Here is a 9,886-nt window from a genome sequence, read left to right as displayed (position 1 = left end):
TTGGTTTTGGAAAAAAATTCACCTTCCCAAAACTGGTTTTTTTGCGTGTGCTTTTCTTTCGGGTTTTTTCATTTTCGTTCTTTTCTTTTCCATTTTATTTCCTTCATGTTTTTCTCTAAAATTTTATTTTTCATTTTATTTTCTGTTTTATTCTTATTTGTATTGAAATTATGTACATTGTTTTGAAATCATGAACATTTTTCAAAGTTACAATTTTTTATTGAAATCATGAACATTTTTTGGATATACAAATGTATTTTAACATCTTGAGTAGTTTTTGAATCGTGTTAACATTTTTTGAAATGACGATTTTTTTTAAATTGGCGGAATAATTTTTGAAAGTCATGTTATGATGAACATTTTTCGAAAACAAGAAATTGTTTGAATTAGTAAACATTTTTCGAATTAGCAAACATTTTTTGAATCAATGTAGTTTTTTTGTAATTCATAGATATTTTGTAATATTGCGAAGAGTTTAAAATTCATAGACAATTTTTGAATTTGCGACCATTTGTTCAGATTCTCAAATATGTTTTTCATAATCATGAACATTTTTTAATTTTCCGAACATTTCATTTTGAAAATCATGAACTTTTATTTAAATAAATGAACAAATTTTTGAATGACGAATTGTTTTTGGATCCACGAACATCTCATGATTTGTTGGTTTTTTTTTCAAAAATCACAACTGTTTTAAATTTGAAAACTTTTTGGAATCTTGAATTATTGAAACAAGAACAAAACAAAATAGGACAAATAAAACAAAAAAAGAACGATATGAAAAAACAGGGCGCCCCGCACGTGGGCCGTGCCAAAAAGGTTCTAAGGAGAAATTTTGTGTGTTGTCCGATCGTCCGAGGACGCGCCCGGAGCTTGTCCGCGGATGATGGGGGACGGAATTTGCTACTTGTGGGGTTGTAGATGCTCTAAGAGTTGTGAATGAGCTCGAACACTAATGGCACACTGACGGCGCAACCCTGAAAATGCAACACTTTTCAGCAATACGAGTTCTTTCAGTTTAAGCAAGATTCAGTGAGCTGGTCTAGCAACCAAGCAGTTGAAGAAAAAAGGAATCCATGGAGACCAGGCCGGCCACCTCCGGCCGGCCGTACGTACCACTGTCCGGCACTTCGCCTGCTTCCCTTGGATGCACTGTGTGCCGTGTCGGTGCGCTGTTGGAACAGTAGCAGAGGCCACGCGACAGAGAAGGCAGGCCTGAGACATGCTAGATGACTGATGACGAGTTGATGGCCTGGGACGTACTACTAGTGACTGACCTGATGCTTGTCGCGCCAAAATTATATCTGCGTGTCGGTGGCGTGCCTAGTTGAGAGCATGATCATCAGCGATGAGGTGGTCTCAGGTTCTTGGTTTCAGTCGAGATGGCACCATCAGAGCGTCCGTTGATCTGTCGCTGCAGACAGAGTAGTTTAAGGTTCGTTTCGATGAGCTCTGCTGCTGCTACTACGACTCCCATATGTTTAGCATTGAATCGACGACGACGATAATACTAACTGACGTATCCCGACTGACTCTTGGCCCGTTGTCCACCTGCGTCTGCATGGTTTATGCGCGCACATCGGCAAGGCAACATGTGATAGATAGGAGTACTACGAACAGACAGGGTGAGTCGTGGCATGAATGTCGCAACTGTTTGTTTGTAACTACATATCGTGACACGGGAACACCTTGGTCGTTAATTGCGACAAATGAAGTAGGTGGATGGTCGTCTGCGCCCTCAGCGTCCCTGATCAGCATCATAGTTTGCACAAATGCCTAGTGACATCATGCATCGTCGTCTTGGTTTCTTTTGAGCGTGAATGATCAATGATCAAGCAGAGAACGGACACCAACCAAATTAGTTTTCAGATCGCCATCTAGCCGAAGCATGCACTCAGCCTGCACTGCAGGGCTCCGATCGATATCAGCGTCCATACGGAGGAGACGACGAGTGGGTGGGCTCTAGTAAAGACCCGGGCCCTGGCAGATGCCACGTTCGAGCCCCGCAGCCCCAGGTATTAATGATGCATCTGCTCTCGAGACATACGTGATCCAACACGTATCTTGTCTCCTCATCCTCTAGTTCTACAGTAGTGTATATACTGTATGCATCCATGGCTCGCAAAGTCGCAATGCTAACCATTGCGGCTAAGGCGTACAGCAGGCTCGTAAGAAGATGGTCCCCTGCGTAGCCACGTACGTACGCTAGTTAATTTAGCCTACATCCCACACACCAAAGGGCCCCTTGAGACCGAGAGAAAGTTGCACCGTCTAGGCCCAGAAATTTCGTCGGAATTATACGGCATTCCACAATGACGGAAACACCCATTATGCATTATGGGTTTCTCAAAAAAAAAAAACCACTATGCATTATGGCTGGTGTTTGGCTCCAAAGTACTAGACGAACTGATATAGCTAATTTAAGCGTGTGGTAGTACTACCAGTACAACTACCGAGACCGAGCATGCATGTGCAGAGGCAGTGCAAGGTGAACGCACGAGCCAGGCTTTGTTACAGCCTGTACTCCTGCCATTGCAAGTGAGTTGGAGCCCCCTTCCCAATGCTAGCTGCAGGGACGACCCGGGCAGACGGCACTACACCACGAATTTTTGTCTAAAAAGACTACCTACCCAGTACAATTGACAGAAAAGACCGTCTCTAGATCAGATTGCCAGAAAAGACCACCTAATTCGTGACGGCAGGCGCGCCAGCCAACACGTGGCGCCTGCCGCCACACGCGAAGGCGGCAGACCCTGCCGCCACGGTCCCAGGCGGCAAGTGGCCTGTCACAGGAAATCATCGGGAGCGACCAGAACAAGACGGAACGGGATCAGTGGTGGGCCCAGCCGCCACACCAGGAGGCGGCAGTGCTGCTGAGGCCGCAAGTTCGACTGGAGCACGGGCCGTGTATAGCTGCGCTGAGCTGATCACGCCTCGTCGCCTGACCGAAGTGCATGCGCAAGGGAGAGGTGCGTGCAGTGCAGTGCAGCTTTGCCTAGCTGAACAATCCACCAGTGTATTAGTCGCTAGTTGGATTTACCGCTGTAGCTTTTGGGCCTACACTGCCATGCATGCATGTGCTTGCCGTACGTCCTGATTAACCATCGCGGGGCTGCTGCAGTACATGCCGCCTCTGGGCGTGGCGGCATGGCCCGCCGGCCAGCAGTCCATCGCAGTTCCCGTTCCGTTGTGTTCTAGCCGATCCCAGCGATTCCTGTGACAGACGACCTGCCGCCTGGGCCTGTGGCGGCAGGTGCTGCCGCCACGGCGCGTGGCGGCAGGCGCCACGTGTCCGCTGTCGCGTTTGTCGTCACAAATCAGGTGGTCTTTTCTGGCAATTTGACTCAAAGGTAGTCTTTTTTGTCAATTGCACCGCGCAAATGGTGCTTTTGAACAAAAAATCCTACACCACGGCCCTTTCTTTAACTCCTACACTCATACTCGTAGTAGTACACCGTATAAAAATGCTCAACGATACGTACTACCATGTCATGTACTCCCTCCGTTTTAAAATAGGTGACTCAAGTTTGTACTAACTTTATACTAAAATTAGTATATAGTTGAGTCATCTATTTTGAAACGAAGGGAGTATAAGTTTTTTTAGACATTCCAACAAATGACTAAATACGGAGCAAAATAAGTGAATATATACTCTAAAATATGTTTAGATACATCCATATGTTGTAGTCCATTTAAAATGTCTAAAAAGATTTATATTTAGGAACGGAGGAAGTATGCTTTGTTGAAAATATTAGCACTTTCTCGATTAATCTAATCCACAAGTAAACAGTAAACATGAAAAATATGGTATGCATCTCATACCGATACCTAAGCATGTGAGCATGTCAAGACGCTCCCCAAAAACCTTATTGCCGTTCTCCCGGATAGGATCTCGAACGACAGGGTTCTGGAGGCACCTGCTCTCCCGACCAACCGTGCACGCGGTCGTCGGGATGGGATCGCCGGAAGCAACACAGTGAGAGGAACAGTAGATGACGACTAGGATTGTGCGAGAGGGAGTGAGTGAACTGAGTTAGGGCTCACTCCACTGGCCAGCGCCTTCTTATATAGGCCGCCAGGTAGATGGGCCTGGGCTCAGGCCCACGGCCGAGTCCGCGAACAGCCCACGGTGGCACTTCCGTAAGTGTCGTGGATTTAACACAACAGATGCCCTAGCAAAAGGGCTTAGATGTGGAGCCATAGCAACGTAGTTAGCTTGAAGGGGTTAAACGGGACAAAGGATACGAAGAGTTTACCCAGGTTCGGCCCCTCTCAACGAGGTAAAAGCCTACTCCTGCTTTAGGTTGTATTGCTTGGGTTTCGATGACCAGGGAGAAAATACGCTTGACCCAGCCCTTGATTGATTGTTACTGAAGTCAACCCGCCGCCGGATCACCCCTTTATATACATAGGTTGATGCCGGCGGCTTACAGAGTCCCGGCCGGCTCATACACAACGTGTCCGGCTCGGTGATCAACTAATCTTGTCTTACAATACAAGTTAAACATATGGCGGTTCATACCCATGGGCCTCAAGTCACCTCCGGGTCTTGGGCTTTCAATAAGCTTGCTCTATGGACCGCCGTCTTCATCATCCCCTTGGGCCTTCTCATCTTAAGCCGCCACTGGTACGACCCGGCCCCTCCTGGGCGGGTCATACCCAGCAGTTATATCCCCAATATTAGGCCCCAGGTTGATTTGAACTTGTTCATATCAATCTTCAATGCTTGACTTAGTAAAATCTTTCATCGTCAATCTTTATGATCTTGATATAACCCGCCACGACGTCAACTCACAGAATTCGGTTTACCCGCCATGACGTCATCTCGTATTTAACTCTGCACGAGGCCCAGAACATCTTAGCATATCTTTGACTTTAATAGACTTTCTGAAATTCAAGGCGCCCGTGCAGCCACATAATCATTTTTTGGCCTCCTTGATTTCCGTGCATGCCTTTTATCCGTCCCCTTATAAATAGGGACAGGGGTACTTTTCATTCCCCTCCTTGCCTCCTCATCTTCATATTCTTCCTCGCAACGCCCACACGCGCCCGAGCTCCGCCGCCGTCGTTCTCGTCAACTTCCTCAACTCCGGCCGCTGCATCAACCTGAATGAACCAGAACACCGCGGCGCACCTCCGCTGTCCAGCAACATCAGTGAGTACCTCTTATTTCTCGTAGAAGATCTCCATTAGGGTTAGTCCCAGTTCATCAGAGTTCCCCTCTGTTCTTCGTTGTTCTTCTCTAAATCACATGGTTGAATCTGAAGATGATATTAAAAACGTGCGGTAGCAGCGTAGCATCCCATCCGAATATATGTGTTCTTCCATTGCCTTCACTTTAGGTCTAAAATTTATTTTATTTACCAAACTGTTGTAGATCCAAAATCATAGCATCGATCTATGGAATCTGTTTGTCCATCACTTAGTAAATCCCCACTTATAGATCTGAAACATAGCAACTGTTTGGGCGGCTTAACCGATAAATCATAACCCGCTAGATACCATTAGTCCCCTTTTAAGCCGCCAATATGCACATCTGCATACCTCAGTGTTTATCTTCCGGCTTAACGCGTTGGCCTTTTATAGCACTTTACTTTTGAATCAATGGTCGGCTTAACAGCATGATCTTAAACCGGCAATATTTCCCTTTGTAGTCAAGAATGTCTAGAGCCAAGACCGTCACGTCATGCAACTGGGTCGCCTCCCGGGTCACCGAAGAATTACTGAATGTGTACGTCCAAACGGGCGTCTTAGCCAAAAAAGAGATCATCCATTGGAGGTCTCAGGCACATAAACCCCTCCTCAGCCCAAGGATGGTGAAGTAATCGTCTTTACTGATCATCTGCTCCGAGGTTTCACCCCCCCGGCTCAAATTTCTTCCGTGATGTGTTGCACTTTTTCAAGCTCCACCCTCAAGATATTGGGCCCAATTCCATCTCAAACATGTGCAACTTTCAAGTGTTCTGTGAAGTGTACCTTCAACAGGAGCCCACTGTAGAACTATTTATGGAATTTTATTACTTAAACCGGCAGACTGAGTTCACTGATGGGCCCAGCCTAGAGTTAGGTGGCATTTCTATTCAGCGACGAAAAATAGGCCACCTTCCCACCTGCCAAACTGCCCAGTCATCCCAAGGACTAGAATCAAACATGGTTTTACTGCCAAGACACTTCTCCAGAAGGGGAAAATCCTCTGTCGGGTTATCATGAGAGACGGCTCAGCAACAGGCACCCCCTCCCCGACTGGATCAGTACAACCGAACGGGCCAAAAATATGCCCGCATTTTCGAAGATTAGAGCCTTAATGGCCAACGGTTTGACTGGAATTGATCTAGGTCGCCTGGAGAATTATGCCCTTAAGCCGCCGCTCTGGCTTGATGTGCGAGTACCTGCGATTTAAAAGATCCACAATGCCACTACCAGATTCAGTTGACCGATGAGGATATCAATAACATGACCAAGTCTTTGTTGAACGAGAGCTTGGCAGATTGCAGCAAAGCCGGACTGAATCCTTTCTGCATTCTCAACAAGCCACCAGCTGTAAGCTTGTAACAATTTTCAGTTGAATCATATTTTCACTTAAACTGCCCTCTTATAATCATTTGATTTCCACATGCCGATTCTCCTTTTTGGAATAGGAAGCTGCAGGATAAGCCGGGTAAGACGAACCGAACGAAGAATAAGGTTCAGAAAAAGCCTGCCAAGAAGAAGACCAACACCTCAGAGCTATTTGACTTGGATGCCATTGAGCCGGAGGTATAACTTGACTCCCTTGGCTTGTTTTTGTACATCTTATTGACAATGATCACTATCGGGATGGCGCAGAAGGCAGCCACGCAGATGGTGAAGAGGTAATTATTCTCTCATTTGGTTCAGAACATTTGCCAAGACAGAAAACTCGACAAGCGAGCCGAAAAGTAAGGTTTTCTCATCCTTTAGCTTATCATCCCAACTTTCTTTTGAAGAAACATCAACATGAAGCTCGCCGCACAACCCAGAACAGCGGCGGTGGGGTTCTTTCTTCCGTCTTACCCAACACGCCGGTCTCTCGCAAGCGCCGTCCAGAGGTTTCACAAATTTCTGACTTAGCATATCCCAAAGCGGGGTTCATTCGACAACCCCTTGATCTGTCTGACTCAAATTATCAGGGAACTTCTTATTCCTCCTCTAGCGATTCAACCGGGACTCAAGTTCCCTTGTTCAAAACCGTTCCTATGTAAGAAACACTTAAGGCCAGCTTTTACCTTAATATCTTACGCCATTAATACACTAATCTCATCATGTGTATCTATTTTCAGTGCCATGGCCAAGCCCAGCAAGAAGCTAAAGGTTGATAAACCGGCTGAAGAACCCAAGACCGCTGACCTGGAGAAACATACAATGTCCGAGTCTTTGCATCAAGTTTCAGAAGCAACCATGGATGACCCACCACCAGAGGAACACCCTGTCACCACAGACGCTATGGACATTGACCCGGAAAATGATAAGCTGCCCAGTCCCGCCCTACCGGCTCAGGAGACTGAGGACATAATGATTACTGGGACGGCTTACACAGCCCCAGGCAACCCCACTGTCTTATCCAAACACAACGCTAAAGAAGAATTTTCTTCTGTTGATAAAGGCAGGTGGAAGTTGGATTTGGAGAGCTATGCCCAATTCAATGCCCAGGAGCTTCATGCGGGTTATTTGAACCGCCTCCACACCAGCCGTGACTTTGAAGCCAGCTTGGTGAATCTTATGAAGGAACACTTTGAGGTAAATACTACAATCTTCTCTGTATAAATATATCGCTGTCAGCCGCCAAGTCTACTGGATATGATAAACTTTGAATATGTTGTAGACTTTAAACATTCATGTTGAACTTGATATTCATGTCTGTGACGCCCCGAGACCGATGCTCGAGAAGACTTCCTTATATTCCGGGTTTCGCCATGTGTTTCATTTGTGCTTGCCCTTTTATTTTTGCATTGCATCGTGTCATCATGCCATCATCTCATAAATCTTTTGCATCTCAACTAAATAAATCGTATGGATCTTCGATCCATTTAAATCGAGGGAAGGATGACTTCTCTTTATAATATATCCTCCCGATATTAGTGGAGCTATTATAAAATAATCCATTCTTATGGAATCACCTAAAACACACTTGCAAATTTCCCCATGCCTTTGTTATCTCGCTGCTTGACCTCGAACCTTGTCCGTAAATTCTTTCGTCATTTTCCAGAGCTCCACCAAAAATCCGAATATTTTTGGACTCTTATTTACCTTGAACTTATTCAAACCATTTGAATTAAATTCAAATGTATTTGAATTTAGATCTTTCTATTTTGGCCTTCTCTATTTTTCGTGGAACAAACACATTTTTTTGCGAGTCCAGGAAATTTATCCCTATGCCTAATCCTTTCTCCACCCTTCCTTTCCTTTGCTGTCTTTTTCTGGGCTTTAGAAGAGAGGGAGGGAGAGAGAGCCTACAGCACAGCCGGCCTCTAAGCCCGCAGCCCAGTTGCACCGAGGCTAAGGCACAGCGCCGGTGCCAGTTAACCCTAGCCGATCCCCACTCGCTACCCTCTCCCGATCCCACTCCCCGTTTTCCTCGCGCCGCCAGGGAACCGCTGCCCGATCCCATCATCCTCCCACGATCCCATCTCTTTCCCTCCAGTGTCGCGCTCGACCCCGCTCTCCTTCTCGATCTCCATCTTCCTCCTCCCGATGGCGCCGGACCGGCCTTCCGCGCACGCGTAGAGGGACGACACTCTTGCCTCGTCCCCAGCCGCCTCTCCCCTGCTCCTTCTGCGTGCCTGCCGCCGCTGCCTTCTTCCAGCGTCGCTAGAGCCGACCATGGAGCCATGACCCGTCACCGTCGATGACTAGCGCCGCCGCGCCCGATCCCCATCATCGCCAGCGTGCCCCCGTCGCCCGGTCGCTGGACCCCGTCTCGACCCATCAAGCCCCGCCTCGGGCATGTCAATATGCTTCTCCACCGGCATCGTCCTTCCCCGCCGCCTGGGTATGCCCCCGCCTCGTCCTCCGGTGGGGGTGCTCCAAGATCGCGACCGCTGCTGCAGTTCGCAGTGCCTCTGCCTCCTCGACATGGCCCCCTCGCAAACCTCCCTATGGCATCGCGCGTCTGACGCCCATGGCCTCTCCAGCCTCCAGAAGCTCCGCCTCCCTTGCTCCAGGCCAAGGCCTATGCCGTCCACTTTGTCCTGCTGCTGCCCTTCTCGTGTTGCGCTGCCGTCGACCCCCTGTTGTTGTAGGACCCTCCTCATCGTGCACCGTCGCCATTTTGTCTCATCTCGGTCAAAACTGAGACCACCAAGTACCTGATGACTTAGATGCGCCAAGTACCTCGCCGACAAGTGTACTACTACTGTCGAAGTGAAACCAGCAAGTTTGACGACCGCAAGTACCACGACGACCCCAAAGGGTTCGTTTTCATCAAGTTCAACTACAACGACTAAAACATGTGTATCACTACCGTCGACCCTCCAAGACCCCGTGGACGTTTGTCTAGTGCTACTTGGATTCGTCAAGACCGCCTACCTGGATCATCAACTACCATCTCCAGGATTTACCAAGTACCATGACATCGGTGTCCCTCCAAGTTTGATGTTGGAACATGCACAACTACCGTCGCCGAAGACTCGGGTTGCAAAACACCAAGTTCCTCTCCGCCGTGAACGACTACTTCCACTACATCACGAGGACGTCTACTTCCATCATATCCGTACCGTCCCGTTTGCACGTTTTGAAGGTATAACCGCCGAGACGATGACCCGCGGAACAAATGCATGTTTGGATGTTGTATCCGCCCGTGAACGTTAGTTGTTTCCCTCGTTTCACACCGTCGTAGACTCTTGGGACACCCGGTATCCGGGAGCGCCCC

This window comes from Triticum dicoccoides, chromosome 4A (assembly GCF_002162155.2).
Source record: "Triticum dicoccoides isolate Atlit2015 ecotype Zavitan chromosome 4A, WEW_v2.0, whole genome shotgun sequence".
NCBI lineage: Eukaryota > Viridiplantae > Streptophyta > Magnoliopsida > Poales > Poaceae > Triticum > Triticum dicoccoides.
This window is presented reverse-complemented; position numbering follows the sequence as displayed.